Here is a 26519-nt window from a genome sequence, read left to right as displayed (position 1 = left end):
TGATTGTTTGAACTGTCTGCCAAAATTTCTCCTTATTTCTATGCTGGATCTCTCCTTGATTAGTTTCCATCCATTGCTTTTTGACTTGCATGGTGTGGTATGGTATGGTGTATGGTGTATGGTGTATGGTGTATGGTGTATGGTGTATGGTATGGTATGGTATGGTATGGTATACTGATATCAGTGGTGGGTTTCAAATTTTTTTAGAACCTCTTCTGTAGGTGTGGCCTGCTTTGTGGGAGTGGCTTGCTGGCCATGTGACTGGGTGGGCGTGGGCAACTTGTAAAATATGGTGAAACTCACTTAACAACTCTCTTGCTTAGCAACCAAAATGTTGGCTCAGAAACTCTGGCATTGAAGCACACAAGTCTTAAAGCTGTCAAGTTACAAGACCCTTGCACCCCTAACCCTTTAGAAAAAAAACCCCAGGGATGTTCAAACTTGACAGCTTTTAGACTTGTGGACATCAACTCCCAGAATTCCTCCTCCAGTCATGTTGGTTCAGGAACTCTGGCATTTGAAGCACGCAAGTCTTAAAGCTGTCAAGTTATAACACCCTTGCACCCCTAACCTTTTAGAAAAAAAAACCCAGGGGTGTTCAAACTTGACAGTTTTAAGACTTGTGGACTTCAACTCCCAGAATTCCTCCTCTCGCTCTTCATCTTGATGATTTGCGGACTGGCGGGGGGAGGGAGCTGGAACCGGTTCTAAGCGGCACTGTAGCTTTGTGGAACCTCTTCTATAGAAGAGGTTAGAACTGGCAGGAACCCACCCCTGACTGATATGATATACTGATGTGATATGATATGATGTGTAAACACAACAACTATAAAGCTTTTCTATGTTTTCCTTATTAATTTTTTTTCTTTAGTAAGGAAAAAATGGAAGACTCGAAAAAATTAAGAGAGTTACAATTAGGCATTTGTACTGCTAAAGAACTTTGCTTAATCTTCATTTTTGGGTTAACTGACAAATTTACAGTTCCCAAAGTAATTGGAAGATAGTTATCCTTCGAGCCATGCACTTCCCTGACGGTTACGATGCAGCTGCCAGCTGAAAAGAAAATGCATTGCAAATTGTGTATATTTGGGAAGACACATAAAGAAAGCACATCTTGTGGGGGGGAAAATGCATAGCAGCATACATATATTAGAGAGAGATGTGCATAAAAGACCACATTAAGAAAAGCTGTTATGATAATAAATATGAATTTTCATTTTTTTTCTTTAAAAAACAAAATCCCTGCAGGATAATATATGATAATTTTATTCACCCAAATACACACAGAATGCCTAATGACTAGATACAACTCATTTACCCAACGTTACCAGCTCCATGAAAATAAGGGATATTAATTGCTTAAGAAAAGCCTTATCTGCATGGAGCTTTTCGGGCAATTGGGCAGGGGGAGCGACCTGGTGAGCCATTTGGAATGTTTTACTTGGTTAAATGTCCTAATTCAAGGTTCCCCAACCCCTGGGCAATAGCCCACTACCAGGCCACAGCCTATTCGTAACCGGCTGCGGCAGAGGTGGGTAAGCATGTGTGCATGCGCAGCCCTACTCATGCAGGTAGTGGATGCATGTGCCCTCTGCTCAAACAATTGAAGCTGTGTGCATGCCTGCCCCTCACACAAAACCATCCTATTCCCCTCCCCTCCACCCTGCACCAGGCTGCCAACCTGAAAAAATTGGAGGATGCTGCTCTAACTTATTCATGTGTAGCAATAGAAGAGAATATTTCTAGCTCAGGGTTGAAATGAAGGGTCCTTATTGCTCTGTAAGCTTGGTTGTTTTCTTGCAGACATTTTATTACCCAAACTAGATAACGAATGGTCTGCAAAAAGGCAACCAAGCTCAGAGAACACCAAGGACCCCTTATTCATTTGTGTCAAATATTCCATTGCAAAATATATATATATGAAATTGCAGCATTTGTGCAGTGGCTTCATTGTACCTCTGTTGACATTAGAGTTTGCTGCTGATGCTGCTGTATCCATCTCTGTCAGACTCCCAGGCACAAGCATAGCAGAAATCAGCCAAACATTTGACATGGCAAGGCTGCATAAGAATGTTGTTTTGCATACTAAAATACAGACATATTAAGCAACTCATTGTCCCCTATCAGCGTTAGAGTGCAAATCGCCTCTTATAAGCAGTGCAAGTTCAATTTGATGCTTTGCGGTTTAGGTAAAAGTTAGCTATTGTTTCTGCAATTGCCATTCTCCTTTGGGAAATTGTAACTCGAAAGTAGAGATGCAATAATGAAATAAATATAATTAAGAGATCTATGATTATCAGCTTCCCCCCATGAGTTTTGGTTGGGGAGAAAATGTTTGTCGAGAAAAGATACATAAGAAGCTTAGCCTAGCCATATTAAGAAATGACACAAAGTGATATGGATATGCAGATGGGGTTGGCAAGAAAAAATTATTTTAGGTTTTTGTTTTTACTATTTCTTGTAGTGCAAAAATCCTTCTGAGTTTTGAATAATACAGTATACTCCTCCTGCTCCAGCTAATTATTTTTTTTCTGTTGATTTCTCCTTGTGGAAGATATTGAAACATTACTGTAGCAAACACTGCTGTTTGTATCCTTGTTCAAAATTTGTCGTTTCCCTGAAAAGAGAAATTCAGTGAATTACCACTCAAAAGAACGCAAATCAGCAGTTCCAGAAATGCAGTTCAGGTTTCGGAATATTCACTGCTCTAGGAATAATTAAAATGGCCCCAACAGTTGAACTTTAGAATTCTTCAGAATGCTTCATCAGGTATGAGGATGCAAATGAGTAGTCCATGAGGAAGAAACATCAACTTCAAAAGAATGGGTTAGGTGATTTCAACAGAAGTTCAAAATCAGTGGACTGAATGCATCAGACATCTGCAAGTCTTAGCAGTGTGAAGTTTACACCTAAATGTTTTTAATTGGCTTAATTGGATCTTAGATTCTACTTTGCTGAATTTTGTTCTCTATTTTAATTTTGACCGGTTAGACACCTCAAATGCTTCAAGGTAGAAAAAGGTGATCTAAATTGAAATAGCAATTAACCTAATAGCAGTAATAACAAGAGTGACTATCAATAAATTATAATCATTGTGCATAATTTATGGGAGGTGAAGATGGTACAAGCTCTCCTAGAAGAATTGCTTTCAATAGTGGTTTGGGAGACCTTGTCAAGGTGAGGAGGAGCTATAATGAGTCTTGCTGCCTCAAAACTTCAGGTGCTAATTCCAGTTGCTACGCTAAGATTTGGCCCACTTATTGTATGTATGGCAATGACTGGAACTGCCAGATGAAGCCCTGAAGTGAAGCAATGCATCTTTTTCACGATATTTTAGAAGCAGGAACATTCAAAAGAAGCTTCAAAGAGGTGCTTCAAATGAAACTTCATGAAAGGAGAGCCTCCTTTGGAAGTTTTCTATGTGCCCTCACATTTAATGTGAATTCCCTCTCTTTAGATGGAATAGAAGTGAAGGTGGGAGAAATTTATAGGTTACTTTTAAAAAAAAAATTCTCTCTTCCATCTTGCTCTGTTCTCTGTATTCCTAAGACCTATTAGGGATTCTATTACAATCAAAGACAGAGGTCAAATGCTCTGGAAAAGCTACAACTGTTTTCCAGAGGATGAATAAAATCTGAATAAATTCTTGTCATCTATATCACTGAAATGATATAACAACTTGCTTAGATATAGATACTTGCTTCTATAGTAATCCTGACCAGTATTTATGCCAGTGAAACCTAGGAGGCATCAGCGAGTATTAACAAGAGATTCAGTGTCTTCCAACAAAAATGTCTTCATCGAATCTTAAAGATTTGCTATTTTGACCATGCTGCTAATGAAGAAGTGTTCCAAAAGAGTTTCTCCTGAAAATTACATCATCTAGTCACACACAGAAGTGTTTAACTTGCAAATCATATACTCCATATGGAGAATAATCAAATTCCCAAGATGGCAATGAGATGGATTTCCCCCCACCCCCACCCCAATGCCAAACAAACAAGAGAATGCCCTCAAATACATGGGGAAGAACATTCATAGATGACTTAAAGAGTTTAAACATCCCATGGGAAGACACTGACGTATTGCCCCAAACAGAAAACACTGGAGATTCCTGATAAGTGACATAGCATGAGAGGATCTAATGTTCCAAAAATACAACCTGGAAGCAGAATAAAAAATGTTGGGGGATTGGGAGATACTGTATGAAGGTGGATTTAGTTGGGTGTTCTGACCCCCCCCTCTTCCCTCGCCCACACAGAACAATACTACTTTAATAGGATTTATTGCACAGACAGACAGACAGATCCTTGGCAGTAATCCACCACGACAAGGCTCACAGACCCCGAGACACGATAGCAGCTATCCAGCATGCTACGCTTCCAAGACAGAACTTCTTGAATAATTCCTTTGTTGACTTCTGCAAAGGGCTTATGCTCAGTCAATCCTTTTATAGACTGAAGGGGAGTCTACTTATCAGCAGCTGAGAGCCCTTACCGCCAATAACTGCGCCCTTGCTCCCTGTGTCTGTGGGTGTGGCGGCAACGAGCATCTAAGAACTCCCTGCTGATGTCTGAGTCACTGTCCCGTGACTCCTCCCCACTGCTCCAAGGCATGGCATCAGGAACCCCCCTCCTTTGGCTCTCACCGCTGCTCCATGCCTCAGGCGCCTCCTGGTGGCCGACCAGACTCTCCGATCCCTGCTCAGAGTCAGAACCCTACCCAAGGACCTCCTCATTCTCCAGAGCCAACTCATAGGGACCCTCTCTCTCTGAGTCTGGTGGCAGCTCCAATGGCTCCTGCTGGGCCACAACAGTTGGGGTAGGTAGCATCAGAGATTGGAGATGAGATAAGCAGATCATCACATTCAAAGATGATCAGAGGAAAACATTTTAAGCAAAGGTTTTAGAAATGCATGAGGGTTGGAATGAATGGAACTTCTTGGACCATCAGAGGAGTCTTGGAAAAGAAAGGAAGCAATCACAGGAAGAGTCATTGTGATTTATATCAACGAACGTTATGGAGTGCAGTCAGCTTTGGAGACTGCATCCATTTTCCCCATCGTTGGATGCAAAAAGCAGATGTACAACGTGTGTGAAAAATGAAAGATCATTTATCTTTGTCAATCGAGCAAAAACAGGGAATCATTTGTCTGTGCAAAATCTGTTACTTGAATTAAAACCCTGGAAATGCAGATCACCATTTTACATACTTAATTGATATTCCCCCTGTCTACAAATGCCTGAATCATGAGAACATTTCCAAAGTTCTGTAGGAAAGCAACAATAAATGCAAAAGGTGGAACAAATAAGAATCTTTATGGGATAATATCCTTGAATCAGTCATTCAGCACTCAAAAAACATCACCTCCCATGCACCATTTCCAATAGATCAAAGTAATCAAGAAAACTATGAAAGCAGCTTCTCTGCAAGGAGACATGGGAAGGAGTAGGCAGGGGAGGGGAAGAGGAGGGAGAGGTGGAGGAAGGGGGATAAAGTGGGGGAGGAGAAGGAGGGAGTGGGGAGAGGGAAGAGAAGGGGAAGGAGAAGAAGTTAGTAGTGCTATTTCTGCGAGTGCTTTGGTGCTTGTTGCACTTTCTTCAAGCTTGTAAAGGGAAAAGGAACAATATGAAGAAGATTAATGCTGAATTAGGAGAGACTGGAATCCTTAGAGACAGGTGTGTGTATGTGTGTGTGTGTGAGAGAGAGAGAGAGACTTAACACACAGTTTTCTTAACATACATTTTGCAAGCATAGTATGAAATGAATAACATTTGCAGATGGTGCAAATTATGCAAAATGTCATTGGATTACTTCAAGTAATAAATGAAGCCAGTCTGATCTATTAATATCAAGTTCCAGTCTCAGCAGAAATAGCAGATTGAAAGGATATCAGGTTGAATATCATAACTGTACACAAGATGCATCTTTCTTTCCTCCTAAATGGGAGTCACATAGGCTTTCTGACATACAAGAAAACTGCTAAATCAAAAACAAAACAAAACAATGGAGAATCAACAGAAATATAGAGTGAAGCTTTTAGGTTCCAACTTCTATATCAAGGGTCCCCAACCTCTGGGGTTGCGGCATGCCAGAAACGGGTCACACAAACCATTGAAGGTTCATCCATGGGATCCAGGCAGTATGTAAAACCACACCTCCTCTGGACTAGAGAAAAGCTCCTCTCCATGGAAGTGGTCCCTGGTGCCCAGAAGGTTGGGGGCCACTGCTCTATATGCTGAAATGTTGAGCCCAGAGTGGTTCAAGAGTGAGCCTCAGCAATCTACCTAACAGGACAAAGTCGTTAAATTAATCCACTTATAAGTGTCCATAATTTTTGAAGTTATGGCATCTTTTTGTTGTCAGAATGAAAACAGAGCTAAACAATTTTTGAGTGGTTAATTTAAGAATTGACAATTGAGATGGTGATCGAAAAAGACATGCAGGAAAAAAATGATCTCTTTTGTAGGACTTCAATATATGGGATGCAAACATTTGAATGGACACTAAATGGCAGTAACAGTTAATTTGTGTTGTCTCTTTGCGGACATCAAATGGTCTTCAAGATTTCCAGTTATGCTGCTCAGTATATATCAGAGCTGATACCTGTATGTCACATGCATTGGCTTAGTTGGCTGAACTTTATGGATTTCCTTTTCAGGTCTGATTTTATTTTATTTCTATTACCCTTTTAAAAGCAATCGAAGTTATCTGAGCACACTTTTGTTCCTCTTTTTTAAAAAACAAGACAACACCACTCATAATTGTAGTGCAAAGGCCTTCGGCTGAGTTGCATTGCATCAGCCTTATTGCAAATAAGGAGGCCCTTGACCTAGACAGGTACTATCAAACATAAAGAAATATTCTTTAAATGTTGATGAATAACAGCATTAAATGGACTGAATGAATTGAATGTCTGAGCGTCTCGGTAACAATAGTAGAAATTTTCAAGAAATGCAAAGTACCAAGATGATGGTTTTAGGAGATAAACTCACATAAATGTAGCTCAGACAAAGAGGCATGACATAAATGTGGCTTATCTCATGGAACGACAGTAGAACTAGTTACTAAACAACTGCACACTGTCTAACAACGTGGATTCTGTGGCAGGGGTAACCAGTGATAAATCATCACATGTTACAAACCACATAGGACCACTTAGATACGTGGCTATTCCACCTCTAAACTTGGATGGGGCAGCACATCCTTGTTCAAAAATGGTGTGCAATGTTAAGGTCTTCCTGGGTTCACAGATGGTTGCAGCTGCGGCCAGGAAGCCTTGGAACTGCTTGCTGTGATCTGCCACCCTTTATGAGATTGGAAAGCTCTTCAGATAGTTACTCACGACAGCATATGCACTCATGCCAAAAAGCCTGATTACTGAAATGAACTCTACTTGTGCAGAGGTAGAGGTTGCCCTTAGAAAAGACCCATAACTTTCAACTGATCCAGTCTGCAGCAAGTTGGGTAGGAACACCCTGTTTTGTGAGTTGCACTGGTATCCAGTTTGCTTCTAGATGAAATTGAACATACAAGTTATGATCTACAAGGCCCAACAAGGTATGGGGACTGCTTATTTGTGATGATATGAAGGAATGTTTACTTGTATGGGGACTGTTTACAAGGTATGGGGACTGCTTACTTGTGATAATATGAAGGCAAACGGGAGAAAGACCCATTGCCTTAGCAATGGACTGCCAAGAGTCAACTTGGTCCAAAGGTGGGAGAAAGACACGGGGAACATTTCAAAATGATCCCTTTTTCTGTAATTTATTTATTAAATAATTTGCTATACATTAATGTAAATCAAGATACACTGTATCATTTTAATACAGATTTCAGTGCAGTAATGTTTATACGGGATGGTTAAACATTATTAACATCCTAGAATTTTAAAAAAAACATAATGTATTGAAAATAAAAACCAACTGAAAATTGTTTCAATATCAATTAGAATTGGAATTTCAGTGTTACGGTTTTATGATTACTTATCTCTCCATCCAAACTTGAATATAAGATTTAAAAAGAAAAGCAAGACACTGTTCTATGATTTTCAGATCTCCTCTTCTCTCCTGACTGCTGCATGGGAGTCGTAGGCAGTGGTGGATTTCAAATTTCTTTAGAACCTCTTCTGTAGGTGTGGCCTGCTTTGTGGGAGTGGCTTGCTGGCCATGTGACTAGGTAGGTGTGGCTTGCCAACCATGTGACTGGGTGGGCGTGGCCAACTTGTAAAATGTGGTGAAAGTCACTTAACAACGCTCTTGCTTAGCAACCAAAATGTTGACTCAGAAACTCTGGCATTTGAAGCACACAAGTCTTAAAGCTGTCAAGTTACAAGACCCTTGCACCCCTAACCCTTTAGAAAAAAAACCCCAGGGGTGTTCAAATTTGACAGCTTTAAGACTTGTGGACTTCAACTCCCAGAATTCCTCCTCCAGTCATGTTGGCTCGGGAACTCTGGCATTGAAGTGTGCAAGTCTTAAAGCTGTCAAGTTACAAGACCCTTGCACCCTTAACCCTTTAGAAAAAAAACTCCAGGGGTGTTCAAACTTGACAGCTTTAAGACTTTAAGGTTAGATAGGACTCTTAGAGGCAGGTGGGGCGCTTGGTGAGCCAGCCAATCAGTGAGCGGTGGGCAGGGCAAGCATGGTGCAGATGGGCAGGGGGAGGGAGTTGGAACCGGTTCTAAACGGCATGGTAGATTTGTGGAACCTCTTCTATAGAAGAGGTTAGAACTGGCAGGAACCCACCCCTGGTCGTAGGACAATTGTTTTGGGAAAATGAACTGGAGAGAAAAAGCAAAAAAAGTTATTCAAATACTATAATTTGACATCATCTCCTCTTTTGGAAACAGCAAATTGATTTGACATCTGAGGGAATTCCAAATGAAGGAGTATTTTTCTGACAATGAGAAGAGTGACACTTTCCCAACAGGGAGAGTCCCATGCAGACAAGATATCAATTATAACTTATCCAATCTGCATTTCCCGAGTTTATCCTGCATAAAAGGACGCTTATACAGATAGCCTTTGAGTTGCGACCCTAATTGAGACTAGAATTTTGATTGCTAAGGAATGCGAAATGCCATATGCAGTTTTATGACTTTTGTTATGGTTGTTCAGTGAATCCCTGCAGGTAAGTGAAGCATGTGGTCATTAAGGGAATCTGGCTTCCTCTATTAACCTAGCTTGTCGGAAGTTAGCTGGGAAGGTCACAAATGGCAGTCACATGTTCCCAGGATGCTGCAACCATCGTAAATCCATGCTGGCTGCTAAGAGTCTACGTTTTGATCACATGATGGTAAGGATGCTGTGATGGTTGTATGGATGCAAAGAACAATTGTAAGTTACTTTTCTCGAGTGCTGCTGTAATGTCGAATGGGCACTAAACAAATGGTTCTAAACCGAGAACTACCTGTAGGTTGGACTTTTCTTTTGAAATGTTGCAGTTCATTCTTAGCATTTGCATGAAGAAATGCACTTGTTCAGGAAAGGACAACTCAACATGCATTCTGTTAAGAGAGACATGCTTCCAAATAATGTCGACCGTTGGGGAAAGGGGGCACATAAAATGCATTGTTGTTTTGCATAATGCAAGGAATCCTGGAGCCAAGTTTTGGCTTCTGAATTCCCAGCCTAACATCCTATGAGGCAAGTCGTTTCTTATTTGTGCCCTTCATAAAGAAAGAAAAAACATAATGAATTGCCACCAGCCTAATACATTTGTCTGCCTGTCTCTTTTTGCATGCATAACTTACTTCTGTTGTATTATGTCTCTGAGTCATTCCTTTGGAGATTTGCCCATTGCTACACTAATTTGTTTTGTTTATTCTTGCTTAGTGAGTCTTTGGGGATTTTCAAGAACATAAAATGGTTCATATTCTTCGGCAAAATGTTAAGAGAGAGCAAAGATAGGAAGTTGATTGAGTTTAATCAATTGTTCACCAATGTCAATGGAATAGAAAGGAGAGCTCTAAAGATCTTAAGTGCATCCATAGCTGGTTGGGGCTTGCTTCTTTCCATTGGACCCATTAAGGCAGATAGAAACACTTTGAGAGAAGCATTTCACTGTATTTTTTCATGTAAATACTCATATTTTATATTTCAGAATGGATTTATTCATGCATTTAACAATTTAGAATTCATCCAATAGTATAATAATATTTGAAATTGCCTTAATCTCATCATACAACACAACGAAAAATGCAAGTGCAAAAGCTAAAGACTTTATCTTTTTTTTAAAAAAAATAGCCCATGAAATATCTAACTGTGTACGGGTAGTTCTTAACTTACAACAATTTGTTTGGTGTCTGTCCAAAATTACAATCATCTTCTTTTAATGACTCCATAATCCCTTGTGGGGTCGAATCTGGGCAACTGGATGGAGAGCTGAGTGTTTACTGACCTTCCTGTCGCCGATGCGGAATTTTGTTCAGCAGATATATTCTCATTGTGCCCCAAGAGAGAAATATCTGCCTCTACCTAGGATCGAACTCACAACCTCCTGATGGTGAGGCGAGAGCTCTACCTCTAGGTCACTGCAGCACAACTGTTCCAATTTACAATGGCACTGAAAAAGTGATTTACGGCCATTGTGGCAAAAAGGTCATAAATTGGACACAGCTCACTTAACTGTTTAGCAGTAGAAATTGTAAATGTAAATGTTAGTCAAGAATTACCTACTATATTTCAATGAGGTTCACTTATTTAGGGGATAAAACTTTCCATTGTCTCAAAATCATCCCGTTTAATGATTTGCTTAACAGTTGTTTTCCATTCCTTCAAAATGGCATAGAATAATAAAACCAAAACTTGACAATGGGTTACATTGCACTATCAATAGCATTTAGATTTATATACCGCTTCACAGTGCTTTACAGCCCTCTCTAAGCGATTTACAGAGTTAGCCTATTTGCCCCCAACAATCTGGGTCCTCATTTTATCGATCTCAGAAGGATGGAAGGCTGAGTCAAACTTGAGCAGGTGAGAATCGAACTGCTAGCAGTTTGCAGAATTACCCTGAAAACATCATGCTATTCACTGTGCCGGCGTGGCTCTTGTTGGTTATATTTCAGCAAATGTTCAGATTGGATTCAGATTACAATATTATTTTCTCAGGTTTTTTTTATTTTAACATGGTCGAGCAAGACTTCCTGAAGTAGTGAATTAAATTCATTTATCCTTTGTGGCCAATATGTGGGGTATAGCTACAGGCGCAGTAAGAAAGACATATACTGTATTGTTAAGAGATCCCAGCATATAAATGTTTACCCTGAATAATGGAATTGAACATGCATTTGAGGCTAGCTAACCCTAAACATTCCCTTTTTCAATGTCAAATTGTCTACAAAATCCCTACTGGGATATTATTCCAATGGGAAGAAGCATTAAAGTTGGCCATATTAAGCTAGAGATCCCATGTAGTGTAAACACCCACAAAAGATAATAAGTTTACTGTCAATGTGCGAAATCTCTCTGTTTCATGGTTAGTATATCTCCTACCATCATCAACCAATTCTAAAGAATAAGTCATAATTGTGGTACTCATGGGTAATGTTTAAAAAGAATTGAAAATAAAATCAATAAAAATGCTATCCGCATCTATTGCTAATTGGGATTTAAAAGTATCAGATTATTTCCACCCATCTAGTTCCGGTCAGATGCAGAGGTGCAGAGACAAAGAATGACCTTGATTTCTAGAAAGGAATTTTATTTTATTTTGAAAACAAACACATTCTACTCCCTCCCAATTCTCCACCAATGAGCAGCATAGTAAAGAAAGAGAGAGTGTGGCAGGCCAAAGATCCTAAAAGGAATATAACTGCAGGCCTGAAACTGATATTGCTGATCGAAAATTCTAAGTGGTGGAAAATGGAATGGGTTTGAGTGAACAGTTCTGCTCTCTCAGTCTATCAAGGAACCCCAACAAGTTTTCACAGAACTTTAAGGTTGCATGAAGCAGAGTTTGCAAAACTCTACCTTGAATCATTACTGCACAGTTGTTGTAAAAAAGAATTTTACCGAAAAGTAACAAGATTATATTGCCAGCAACATTTTCTATGCTGAGCTAATTACAAACATTCATTGGTTAAGAACAATGCAATGGCACTCTGTTTTATCCACTTTCCCCCTCTTCGCTGTGACACAGTTATAGCTGCACGCTACTCTCGCTTCTTAGAACAGAGCCATTAATCTTGATTAATAAAATGTTATAAATGTTATGCTTCTGTGCTTTAATAATGATAATATAGTGAAGCAAAGTTTGAGCCTCCTTGGGAAGCCTAGTTGTACATTTAACAAAAAAAAAAGTGAATTTAAAGATTTTTCATCTGCCCCTTAATCATTCCCCATCAATTATCAAACGTACCAACCATCCAAATGGGAGCAGTAACAAAATGTGATGGTACACAAGTCTCTATGTTGAGGTTTCCACTATTAGACACTTCACCATTCTGTCTCTCAAAACCAGAGTCATTCTGGTTTCTGGCCATTCTGCAGGATCCCTCTTCTGTTTGCCTTAAGAGTGCAGAAAAGACCAACAAAGATGAGTAAGGAGGTTCAAGACTTAAGAGTTATGAAGAACAGTTGCAGGACTTGGGTATGTCTAGTGAAAAGAAGGATTAGAGGAGATATGATACCAGTGTTCCAGTACTTGAGGTGGTGTCACAAAGATGAGGGTGGGGAAACTATTTAACACCAGAAAGCAAGACAAGAACCAATGGATGGAAACTTATCAAGAAGAGAAGCAACCTAGAACGAAGGAGAAATGTCCTAATGGTGAAAACAATCAACCAGTGGAAGGGTTTGCCTTCAGACGTTTTGGGTGCTCCATCATTGGAGGCTTTCAAAAAGAGACTGGACTGCCAGTTGTCTGAAATTATATAGACTCTTCTGATTGTTTAGGGAGTTGGACTAGATGACTTCCAAGGTCCCTTCCAACTCTGTTATTCTATGTACTGTGTTTTAATGATTAAAATGCAGTTTTGTACTCCACTTGTCATCATTGTTGCTTGATTTATTTCATTGTTGTTTTTTTTAATGGTAGCTATAAAATGTTATGATTCCTGGCTTTTCAGTGACTCAGTGTCCCAATCCTTCGAATCACAGCTGTTGAAACAAGTTTCTAGCAGGAAGTGACATGGCAAAAGCAATAGCTACAAAATAAAATATAATCACTCCATTGATGTACTTTAAAGTATGAAGTGCTCCATTCATCAATCACTCTCTGAACCTATTGCACCAACCTGAAAAAAGCTGTGTGATCTCATGGCTCTTCACAAAGAAACATTATTAAAATCACACAACAGGAAAAGCACTTATTTTTTTTTTATAGAATGCAGTAAAATATATTTTTGGAAGGGGAAAGAGATTTATTCATTTCTTCTTCTTCTTCTTCTTCTTCTTCTTCTTCTTCTTCTTCTTCTTCTTCTTCTTCTTCTTCTTCTTCTTCTTCTTCTTTTCTTCTTCCTCCTCCTCCTCCTCCTCCTCCTCCTCCTCCTCCTCCTCCTCCTCCTTTCATCATTGGAGGAGGAGGAAATAAGGTAGGAATTGGGTAAAAACTATAACACATTTTCTCTACTTGGTGCCATAGTCCAGCGCTATGTACCTTATGAAACTTTCATAAGGTACAACTTTCACTGCCACAAACTCATCAATCCTGGTTGTTGGTTCCAATAAAGAGAAACACTCCTAGCAATGAGAAATTGATTATTACATATGCATGTCCTAATTTGTATAGTTATCTCTGACTTGTGCCAGCAGTATTCTTATGGCATCTCTGAGGTTTCCAGTATTTAATGTCTACCTAAGAATAATAAGATATGAATCAATATTGTGGTAATGTCTTTCTTTTTTAGGGTTTTAAGCTATTTACCAACTTCTGGAAAAAACTAACTTGGCAATGGTTTGCTCTTGAAAATGGATTTTCACTGCAATGTTGATTACTGTAAGTACTTTTCATCTTTCTTTACTATTAGCAATTTGACAATGTCTCTGTGATTGGCGGGATCAGATACTGCCTGGACTGCTGCAATTTTGTGTATATTTTTGATATTAACAATAGCAAAAGAGATTGTGTTAATTCCACTGCTAGGATTAGTGATATAGGTGATTGTGTTGTGATTTTAATGTTGTAAGGTGCCTGGAATCATCTATATGTCTGTTGGGCAGCTATATTTTTTTAAAATGCTATTTGGAAAACGGAGAGAGATTTGAACTTTTGCGGTTGTTAGTTTTGGGTTCAGCAAAAACTCTGCATGCCTTTGCTCCCTATTGATATTTTATCCTCCTCTAATTAAATTAAGAAATGTTGATGCTTTGATCTAGCTAGTTTCAACCCTGATCATCATAACTTGAAATAAGGTATCAGGTATGTAACCTCTTAGTCAGAATCCTTTGTGCTGAATTTTATTTTTAAATGCTACTGCAGGTGTGTTCTACTGGTAATATTTTTTATATTACTGGTTTCTCACTTTTATCATAGTTGAAAGTTTTATATATGTTCAGCCATCATGCATTAAGATCCTGTATCTTTAAGCCTATTTAATCCATGTTTTTATTTGACAAGAACAGAGCAAGCAATTGCAAGTTATACATAAATGGCATAAAAGTAGAGTAGGTAGCAAAATCTGTGTACTGGTGTTTACTAAAAATGGAGACACTTTAAAATGTATAAATGCAGGTTGAAAGTAGCAAGTAGAGTGTGGTTTGTTGCCAGAAATGAAAATTTATCAAAGAAATTGGAAATGCCTATGGCTTCTCACGTTGCTATATGGTAGTGACAACTGGGTACAGTTGGAGAAACATAAAAATAAGTTGAAACTGGTCAGAAGGATATATCTAAAAATAAATGTAGTAAAACAAGAGATAGTAGTAAGAATGAGTGGGGGATAATATGGATTAAATAAAATGGATCAATTTGAAAAAAAATATTGAGATGACATGGTCTGTAGGGAAAAAAATATTGTTCCCATTCTCCTCCTCCTCCTCCTCCTCCTCCTCCTCCTCCTCCTCCTCCTCCTCCTCCTCCTCCTCCTCCTCCTCCATAAATATATGAAGGAAGAATGAGAGAATCAAGAGGAAGGAGATACATAAGAAAGCTGTGGTGGGGTTGGGTGATGAGATGTTTAAAAAGAATGATATGTAGTTTAAAAAATGTAATATAAAAATGTGGATAGAATGGAAACAAGGACAGCTTGTAAAGACTAAAAAGACATGGAAAAGTGTAGTATTGTATATTAGTTATATTTAGTTAAAACAAGATGTCGGGCTTTGAACTACTGTGTCAACAATGGACAATCATGAATAGGAGTCACACCTCACATGGTGTCTGCAAGTACTCTCTGAATAAATGGGGTATAGTATACTCCCCTCAGTGTGACTGTGGGGTCCCATGCCAAACTGTAGATCACATCATGACCGGCTGTAAATTGAAATATCTTTATTTGAAAGAATTATATTCAGCACTTTAATAAAAGTTAAGAAATGATGAATACACAGATACGTAACTTCTCAATTTACAGAACCCATCAATCATGAACTCCCTGGACAATTATAAGATTAGAGTATGTCTGTTTTCTTCAAATTTGGGGTCATTGGTCAACAGAAACTTTCTCTTTTCTCTACCTGCTATTTTTCTGGCTATTCTCCATTTCCATAATGTTATCTCTTTCTTCTTTTTCTTTTTTTTTTCTTATATTAATATAGCAAACAAGTAGACAAATATTGCACATCAGAGTTGGAATAAAACTAAATATACAGTGCTGATAGCCGCCTAGCCATCATAGGATCTCATAAAATTGAAATAAAATGCTACTCATTTGAAATGTTTTAATCCTGTGTCTCAGCAGACTTCCTAATCTTTATATATGTACAGTTTATATATGAAAGGGAACTAAAATATGTATGTGTTAAAGCATGCGATGCCATCACTGCATGTTGATGACAGCAATTGCAATAAAAGTACTTGGTGAATCTCACTGTTGGAAAGAAATTTAAATAAAACAAAGCTTAGCTGTTTTTGAGATAATGGGGATTGAGGTCTCTAAGGCCTCAGTAAAAGCAAAATGCATTTCTGGAACTACCTACTGCCATTTAAACTAAATCAGTTGTTTGTTTAATGCTGTTTAAGGCTAAATCGGATGAAACCTGTCTTCGGGTTATGGTGATATTGCTAGCTAGTCCTTTGTAGGTTGCCTTCCATTCTCTAAAGACATGGGGCAGTGAAAAAAGTAAGAAATAAAATCATGAAATAAATATTTTTGTCTAATATTTGTTGTATCCTTCCATGTGATATTTCTTGGAACCATGGCTGATTAAACTCCACCATTCAGACCTGTATCAATCCAATTTTTTTATATGCAAGTCCTCCATCTTTTCTTGCAAAAGAGGTTTCTATTTTTCCATCTTTTTGTCAAAATGCTTGCGTATTTCTTTGTAATTTTTCTTGTCCTTGTTTTAGAGATCACTTCATTATTGAATGTGGTGGATATTGCTATTCCACTGTTTTTCCATCCTGCCTTTCCATGGCAGGAGATCTTAATATCATCCTGAACAAATGGTTCACCCTTTTCTTGAAGATATCCAGCAATGGAGCACCCACAACTCTATGGGGCAAGCTGTTCCATTGATTAATGGTACTCACTGTCAAGAAATTCCTCCTTAGTTCCAGGAGAAATTAATTTCATTAGCCATTTCTATCATCCAAGAAAGGAGTGATTTTTGCATTATCTTTCTTTGTGTTATCTTTAATGGAGACACGGAAATCCAAATCTACAACTGACAGGAGATACAATAAAATGAAAAACAAATACTTGTAGACCTTCTAAAATTATATCAGAAATGAATGCAGTACTTATAAACCATCCAATTTTACTCCTCAAAATGTCATCAAGTTTTCTTCCCTTAGAAAAAATCTTAATAGCAGATTCTAAGCAGAAAAAATCATATGGACTTCACAAGTGAACAAATGCTACTTTACAGTGTAATCATAGTGCTTACAAATCTCCGTTTTTTGGTCCTGACATTTCAATGATTGATTAGAATCTTTGCTGGTTTGGTGCTTTCAACATCTTTGCCAGAAGTGTTTCAAAAGGTATTGGAACATGAGTTCACTGATTTCCCTCCCAGACATCTACATGTGCTTTTATGTACTTTTAATGACTTTTCTGAGGAATCTTGTTAAGGATGCAGTTGTTTTAAAAGTGCTGCTCTCATCCTTCTCTACCTTCTGAAGGATCTCTTTGGGATCATTTTAAGCAATCTATAGCACTTTTACTGACTTGGGGAAGACCTATCAACTGAAGCTAAACTCTAGCGATTTCTTAAGAAGATGGAGATGAATAGTTTGAATAAACATTAGCTATTAATCTCAAGAGTGTGCTTTTAAAAAAATCTCTCCAAGTGATGTTTATCTTTTTGTTGTTATTATTTGAAAGGCCGTGTTTCTCCTTTAGCCTCAATTTTAATTGAAATCAAAGTTTACCATGAACATACATGAAGAAAATACTAAAATAAATACACTGAATCTGGTGGGAAGTATTACATAATCAAAGTATGTAACAGACTACTGAGAAATAGTTTATCAAGGTAAGCAATGCTAACAATAACCACGCAAGGAATGAGAAATAGTATATGACAGCCCCCAAAAATCTGGACTGATGCATGGTAGGTTCCAAGCAGCAAATATTCATGTAATAATAAGTGGTGATTGTTCGTCATACATTTGATAATTTAATGTAATCCCACATACATCCCTGCGGCCAATCCGCTCTCACAGAGAGGGCCTTCTCCAGGTGCCGTCCACTAGGCAATGCCAGCGGGCGGCGCCGAGGAGTAGAGCCTTCTCTGTGATGGGCCCAACCCTCTGGAATGACCTCCCCCCCCCGACATTAGAACCACCTCGGACTTCCGCTCCTTCCGTCAAAAATTGAAGACTCACCTGTTCCGACTAGCTGGCCTGGCATGATTATAAATGTTACATCTATGAACTCCTGGTAGTATATTCTCATCTGGTTATTTTAAGGGTAATGTTTTAGTTTTAATTGTTTTTAGGGCTTTTAGCCTCATATTTATTTATTCTTCTGTACAGGACTCTCAATTTTAACCTCCTCCACATACATACATACATTTATAGCCCTATTTATATTTGTATTTTATCTGTGATTTATTGTGGACTGTACACCGCCCCGAGTCCCTTTTTGGGAGAGGGGGCGGTTTAGAAATGTGAATAAATAAATAAATAAATAAATAAATAATAATAATAATAATAATAATAATAATAATAATAATAATAATAATAATAATAATAATAATAACAATATTGAATTAAATCAGATTTCATTTGTAGTTTTGTCCCAGCTGGCTGATGGAAGTCAGCTCCTCTAAATGTCAATCAGAGTCCCTCCCTCTGGGAAAAAAAAAGCTAATCATCCAATATAGATCAATATGTCTCTTGCATCTTTTCCAATCTCTTAGAGTCAGTTGTGATGACTACAAGTAGGGGGGGGGGGAAACCTTGCAGAAAGGGCAAGGAGAAGGTTGAATTGATATTTATTAACCAGAAAGCTTTGATTTACTTCTGTACGGTGTTCATAACAAGGGTAGGAAATGCAGTGGCTTCTATACCCCCTGGTGGCCTTAGAAAGTAAAGTAATCTTGGAGATTAAGATTCACCTTCTGAGCAATGCCTGCATTAGACAAAAGTACAGTGATAGTCATTTTTTATGAGGGTTTCAAAAAGAAATCACAGCAAAAAAAAAAAAAACCTTAACAAAAGCAAGACCAACCACTTCAATATCTGAAATACCATCACACGCACGGAAATACTCAAGATTAGGTTCTCCATGTCTTTATCTACAGTGGCAGAAAATGAAACTGCCATCTTTTAAGGGAATTATCTGTCTGATATCCAGACTCTGCGAAGAGACATGGTATTAGTGCCACTCAACATGGTAGTACAGTTAGATCATTTTAATGAGTGTTTTTGTCCTCTTCAAAGGGTTATATGCGATTCTGCCTCTTGGAGAGTTTTCCTGTGGCATATTTCAAGTTTGGGAATCTTTTGCTCTCCGGTATGTTCCCAGCATAAGGTAAAAATAGCAAACGTCCTTAAGCTCCATTAATTGACTACTGAGAGGTTGCCCATCCCTTTTAATCTAGTGCCATGGTAATGTGGTTGCTAACACTTCCCTCCTTGCTCCCCCCCCCCGTGTTCCATGGACTTACATACAAGGTGGGCAGTGGTGGGATCCTACCAATTTAACAACCGGTTTGGGCATGTGCAGTTTTTGAGAAAAAGTACACTCCACATTACTGCTAGGGAGGAAAACAGCTGAGGCTTGGCAATTTGCTCTGCCACGCAACTTAGCTGAGAAGATCTAGGTGAGTTAAGCACAGGGGCAGCTGGACAGGCCCACTTCATCGTCGGAGTGAACAGGTTTGCTCCCAGCTGATGGTCAGAGTTACTGGTTTGCCTGAACCGGTCTGAACTGGTAGAATCCCACCCCTGAAGGTGGGTTGTCTAGCACTAAGTATTACTTTAGGTCTACATAATCCAAAGATATGTGCAATACTATTCTTCAGCTCATTGTTACTTCATCAAAGCACAAGATGAAATTTGTACTCATGTTCTCATGTTCTGCAAGCTGCAAGCTCTAGCATTCGTTTTCTTTTTCTCAGTGAGTGTTTGAACATAACCGTATATGTTTATGCTTCATAGATGAGAGATACTATTCTATTAATGCATTGGTTCATTGCTGCCCTGTTCTGAGAAGTAGTCTCTAGCATAAAGTATTTGATAAGCAACCAAATGTGAAAACAACGGGGTGCATTATGTAGTCATAAAGGGAAGAAATAAGCAAACATTTTGTATCATCTTGTACCATCTTAGAGCATTTCACACAATATTGATGTTCCAGAAAGTTTTTGAAAAAAATCAAAATGCATTTCTCCTATATAAATTATAGAGACCTAAATACTGAAGTCAGAATTCAGACATTCTATATGGCTCAGAATATATCCATAATTCTGAAAGTCAGAGAAATGAGGAGGACTTTGCAAATGTTGCTAAATTTCTTAATGGTACAGTATATCTATAATAAAGGAAGATGATACATAGATTCTATTTTATTTTCAACAAGGCAGAGTTTTCCATGGCTCATTTCTACAACTATTATTTTAAATGCTACATCTTCCATGTTTCTTTTTAGACCTCCACAATGTTAGCCATTGGAGGTAAAATATTAACACAATTTACTTTGGTATCCAGTTGAGCTGTAGAGAAGTTGTGTATGGAGAGTCTCAGTCAAAGGCAATTAGACTTCCTTGTTTTGCTTGAAGATGTCTCGCTTCTCAATCAAGAAGTTTCTTCAGTTCTGAATGAACGGTGGAGAATGGAAGAATTTATATTCCTTGCAGTCACCTGCAAGGTCATTCTTTTTGAGACTCCTTCTGAGTCCTCTTTCTGAGACTTCTTGAGGCCACTTGGAGGTTTATCTGCTGCAGGGTTCCCTGCATATTTTTTCTCATATTCCCACATCTTTCGAAGGGCATTCATCTCAAAGTACATCGGTAAATGTCTATGGAGATTCTCAGTCATCTAGGTTGTCATTGTGGAGAAGCTGTTATTTTGAATGAAATGATATATAACATGAGGGGACCCTCAGAATCAAATCAATTCCTTTTGAGTTTTGGCCTCTGCTTTTCCATCACTTGGTAGAGCTGCCTAATAAGTTTAAATCTGAATAATCTATTTCTATGAAATACGATGGCCTGTTATGGAGATTTTGTACAATGAATGTACTGCTGCATGTAGGGGAGAAAGAAGCTGGGAGACTGATGAAATCTCCAAACTCTACTTGCTAAATATAGACAAGTCATACAACAACTATTTGCCTTACTAAGCACATTATGAATTTTATTCTTCCAGGAATAACATAGTACAAATTTAAAATAACTTCATTGTTAATTGGTGCTCTCTGGAAATTAGACTGCAAACTAGGAACCTAGAAATTATTCAGTTGAGTTAATATATATACCCAGAAAAATGTTGTGGTTTTGTTTCTTTGTTTGGCTTGAGGAAAAAGCAGATAACAAGCGGCCAACTGGAAGGACTCAATTATATCACTGAAAGATCTCGAAGACAAGGTTGGGACAGACCATGTTGGAGAAAGTCTAATGTAGCTATGTGGTTGCTAACAGACAACACCAACTTGATTGTACATAGTCAATAAAATTTGCTTGAGCATTTTTAGTTTTGTCCCTTAGGGTTGATGGCCCTGGGGTAACCTGTTGAATTAGATAAATTCATGAGCTTGTTCATCACAACATTTTAATCAATGTACTCTTAATGCAATTTGAATCATTCCTCTCCATCATATAGCATCCCTATTAAAAAGTGTGACTCAGAAACTAAATTATTAAAAAATTGCTGCAGGGAAGTACTTGGGTAATTTCACTAATATCTATTTTTCAATTATTATTTTCCTACTTTTAAAATAGATTGAGTCTGATTCTTTTTAATTGCACTAATAATAAAATAGGAATTGTGAAAGGACCTGAGCAAAAATAAAAACAAATTTAAAAACGATGTTCAGATCAAAATGTTTTCCTCATCTTCTCTTTGTAAAAGGGATTGACCCAAGTCATATGGTGATTGAACACTACAATCTCAATCACCCCCAACTAGAGCCTAGAAATATCTTTTCCTAACATTCCCTCGTGATGTCCCTGGGATAAGTAACCTATGGCCATAGGGTTACATGTTGTATTTGACCTAATTTTACAAGGTGGTACTTCAGATTTCTGCTGAAAGTGATTTGGCCTGTGCCTGGAATGCTGCTAAGTGTGAAACATAGACAAAAGTGATGGAGAATATTAGATACAAACAGGAACATGATGAAAAGTGTTAAAAATGGACAAAGAGAGGTACAAAAGAATGCATATTTAGCTTGTAACTCTTATCTACAATTCAGTTATATTTTTGAGTAGAATACAGCATGCAGCACAATCATTTTAATTACATAGTGCATGTGTGTGAGAGAGAGACAAGGAAGCCTTCCCTGGTGGATTCCATCCACAGAAGATTCAGATGAGGTACCAGGTAGATCCACTTTAAGGGGCAAAGATCATCACATTGTATGCTCATCAACCTGATTCTAATCCAGAGATTTGAGCATCTAGCTGCTACCTACTTTTAAGAGCCAAAGAGAAGAGAAGTCAGATTGTTTCAAGACATCTTCTCATGGTTTTTACTCTCAAGCAAGCTAGCATATCAATCAAGGCTAACTACTGCTGGGAGTGTTCAGGTACACTCTGGAAGCTCCCAGACTAACAGCTTCTTCCTGAGATCAATAAGATACTAGAAACAAGATCCATATCTTTTTTGTCTTTTACGATTTGAACTTCTTGGAAATTCTAACCTTTGCCTGGTCTTGTCCAGTTGTTTTAGGTTTTGAACCTTCGTTGTTAATTAGAACTTTGTGTGTCACAGAAATCAAGGACTACATTTCCATTTAATGGATCGTACCTGCCATAACTGCCTCTAGTATCATACCAGAAAATTTTGCGAGACACCAATTTGCTCATATAACAAGCAGCACAAAAATATGTGATGGACATCTGGCTCAAATGCATGTGACATACGCTCCCTGTTTTCCCTTATTTGTCCAGTTTCCATCTTTTCATACCTCGTACACCCACCTCTTTGTTCTCTTTTCATTATGTTATCAGCAACAGATAACATTGAAGTGGGGGCATGTTTGCACTAGATTTTGGAAGCTTTCCAGACTTCAAATTTGCACACTACAAAGCTGAATTAAATATTGCATGACCATATATTCTCCCTTCCTTTGCTTTGACAAATTTGAAGAGCGATTTCCCTGCTCAAGGAGTACAAAATGTAAAAAAAGGAAAAAAAAAGGGAGGGGGAATGAATTTACCTCTCTTTCCTTCCTCTCAAAATGGCAGCATAAATAAATAGTGCACACTATGAGGCAGACAGATAACATCCTAAGAAATACCTCATCTGATATAATCAAAAGCTCTCCAGTGATTTACTAGAAAAGAAGAGCTCCTATTGATTCTTCTCGCGAAGCAGAGTTTTGTTCAGCAGTAACTTATCTGAGATGCAACTGTGCAGTATTTCTATGACTAAGAATTCTCTCTCCTACTCTCTCTTAACGCATGCAATTGCAATATGTCTGCTGAGCAACCAAGTTACTAAGGTGTTTTGCCCCAAATTCTACTACACACAATAACACTCTATATGTAAGGTTTTTGGTTTGGCCTGCTAACAGTGTCCAGACAAGGGTTCCCTGTTCCTTTAATTGGAGTGGTTAATAACTGTACCAGTGATGGGATTCAATTTTTTTTACTACCAATTCTGTGGACGTGACTCAGTGGGCGTGGCATGGCTTGGTGGGCATGGCAGAGGAAGAGTACTATAAAATCTCCATTCCCTTTCCACTCCAAGGGAAGGATACTGCAAAATCCCCATTTCCTCCTGATCAACTGGGACTCGGGAGGCAGAGAATAGATAGGGGCGGGGCCAGTCAGAGGTGATCTTTACCAGTTCTTCAAATACTCAAAAGTTCCGCTACTGGCTCTCCAGAACTGGTAAGAACCTACTGAATACCTCTGAACTGTACCCTTATACATTTGAATACGCATGAACAGATTTTCTTCATTTCCTCTTTAGCAATAGTCAAAGCTATTGATTTTAAAAAAGGATTGCAAATAGCTACAGGTAAATCCTTTTCTTACGATCACAATCAGGGCCCAAAATTCTATTTCTAAGTAAGACGGTTGTTAAATAAGCCCTCAGTTTTTACCACAGTTGGTAAGCGAATCAACTGCAGTTGTTAAATGAACGCAGTTGTTAAGGAGATCCAATGACTTTGTTGGAAGTCATCTGGAAAGGTTAGAAATAATGATCACATGACTGCAGAGATGCTTCAGCAGTCATACTTGTAGAAACCAACTCGGAAGGTTGCAAATGGTGATCATGTGATCCCAGGAAGCTGTAACCATTGTAAATACATGTCATTTGTCAACTGCCTGAACCTCGATTCACTACAGGGATGCTGCAACGGTTATAAGTGTGAGAACAGGCCGTAAGTCACTTTTTTCAATGCCATTGTGACTTCAAATGGTTGCTGAATAAATGGACTGCCTGCAGTGAGTGCATAAGGAAAGACAGGAAATTGACAGGCGCCGTCATTTTTTATTATAACTTTTGACATTACTGCTACAGATACTTTACAAGAGTGCTTATCTCTTATATAAAGAATAAAAACCAACTATTCCTGATAGAACAAAGATTTGCTTTTCTGCATTATCAACCAGCAGATGTTATCAGAAACGTCTTCAAGCAGTGGCATAGAACAAGCTTAGCACAACGTTTAGCAACAATATTTCTACGTATTCCCACGATTTAGTACTCCTTAATTTGGCCGGTAAAAGTCAAAATTTGATGGTTGCCAAAGTACATATAAAAATCAAACTGATGAAGTAAACCCAACCATAGAGAAAAATCGCATTTCTGTTTAGTTACAGTATATACTGTATATCATCTGGTTGAAAACTTTCTCCTAGAAATAAGAAACTTTATCAAATTCAAGTTAGTAGCCATTATAACTTTTGGAAATCAATTCCTCTGAACACTTATATGCTCCTTAAGAAATACTTTCTTTTATCTGTTCTAAAATTTCTTTCCAATTGTTTTCAGTGGATACGTTTAGGATTTTGAGAGAAAAGAAAAACATCAATCCCATGAGTGACTTTATGTATCTTAATACTTTATTTTTCTGTTCTGAAATTTTCCTGTTTCTTCTCATAGGGAAAATGTTTGAGACCCCTGATCAATACGGTTGCCATTCCCTACACATTTTCATCTATGTTATATAATTTTTGTGATGTGGCAACACAGAAATACTTGCGGGTGTTCAGTAAATTATTATCGTGGCGGTAAAAGTAGACATGTAAGAGAGTTTGTCTGAAATGTTATAGGCAGTGGGATGTTTGTTTGTTTGTTTGCTTATTGGATTTATATGCCGCCCTTCTCCCAAAGGACTCAGGGCGGCGTACAACATTAAAAAAACACCACATATTGCAAAAGTTAAAAAGGAAATTAGATAGGATGGTGGGATTCAGCCAGTTCGCACTGGGTTGTTAAGTTTCTGTGCAGTTTGGTGAACTGGTTATTGGAAGAAATCATTAGGGCAGAGAACCAGTTGTTCAATGTTCAACCAGTTTGAATCCCACCACTGGGTATAAGGTTTCTTTCTTGAGCTAAGGGGTAGACTAGAAAACCTCCAAGGTCTCTTCCAACTCTGTCATTCTGTTATATATGAACTGTTTAACGTAAGAAAACATTCACAGAAAACTGAAATGGCTCTGAGTAGTGACCCATCACAGTAGTAATTCATGATGGTTGTAAATTGGATCACCCATGTGACGGACTCAATTTTACAAACTTTTTTTTGTGGCAGCTGTTAAGTGAATGCCACAGTTGTTCAGGGAATCAACCACCGTAAATGTGGCTCAGCTGCCCAAAGAGTAGTTCATGGGAGGAGTGTGACCATCAGAATTCCAAATCCAGGTTGTAAGTACCCCCAGGGAAGTCCGCCATAACTTTGAACAGTTGCTACATGACTAGTTTTAAGTTGAGGTCTACCTGAAAATTTTGTTTCCTTTCACTGACCATTCTCCCAGAGATCATTTCCCTCCTGCCTCAGTATGGCTAAAACACTGGCCTAGTAGGAAGGAATATTTTTTTTTCCATTTAAGGTTTTTTATTTGTTAATACAAATTATACATATTATAGGAACAAAGAGTTGTCCGGGTCTTTTCCTTTACATCCTGTCAGTTACATAGTCCTTTTACATCGTAGCTTTGTTTTCACTTTCAGCCAAATTATTCTCTTCCATTATTTTCCATCTTTATAGTTAGATTTTCTTAACACATAAACAGTATCTTCAATTGCCCTTTCAAAGTTACACCAAATTTTCATTTCTCATGTTCTTCATTGATATATTTTGCTATAAACAACGTAGTCCTCTAATTCAATTTAAGCATAGAGAGCATTTCTTTCAATTTTTTTTCTACTATTAACAATATACTATCATTTCTTTATTTCTTAATTAGTTTCATAGCAATAATAATCTTACTACTCTACTACTAATTTACTAATCTACTAATATCACTCTTTTTCTCTTTCTTCCTCTTTTAATCATTTTCTCTTGGACTCCCAAAAAATCCCAGTTTTAATTCTTTTCCTTCTTCTCCCCCTTTCCCCTAACTTCTTCTTTTTCTTTCCCCTGTTTTTGTAGTTATTATATCTTTTCTTCAGCATATTTACTTTTATTATTTAGTAACTTTCCCTAGGGGTTTCCCTTTCTCCTCCTTTCCTTACTGTTTTGTGGTTTCTTTTTGGGGAGATCTCCCCCTTTATCTACTTTCCCTTTGTGACTGTAAATCCCAGTGAAATCTTTCATCTGCATTTTATTTTCAATTCTTCTTTTT

At 38.1% G+C, this 26519-nt stretch overlaps 1 long non-coding RNA gene across 5 annotated transcripts in view; it reads left to right on the top strand.

The window, feature by feature from the left end:
* Window positions 1-26519, top strand: part of LOC309396084 — a 415466-nt gene that overhangs the window by 73914 nt on the left and 315033 nt on the right. For 3 of the 5 annotated variants that reach the window (XR_014176035.1, XR_014176036.1, XR_014176037.1), the window contains exons 1-2: window positions 13575-13624; window positions 13856-13944. This is a non-coding gene — a long non-coding RNA (uncharacterized lncRNA). Of the gene's footprint in view, window positions 1-13499; window positions 13541-13574; window positions 13625-13855; window positions 13945-26519 lie in introns of those variants that run through there. The other 2 variants (XR_014176034.1, XR_014176033.1) reach the window with 2 other exon arrangements.

Source organism: Natrix helvetica (genome assembly GCF_964273705.1).
Source record: "Natrix helvetica genome assembly, chromosome: 8".
Lineage (NCBI taxonomy): Eukaryota > Metazoa > Chordata > Lepidosauria > Squamata > Natricidae > Natrix > Natrix helvetica.
Note: the sequence above shows the minus strand (reverse complement) of the source record. Positions and strands in the feature narration are given on the sequence as shown.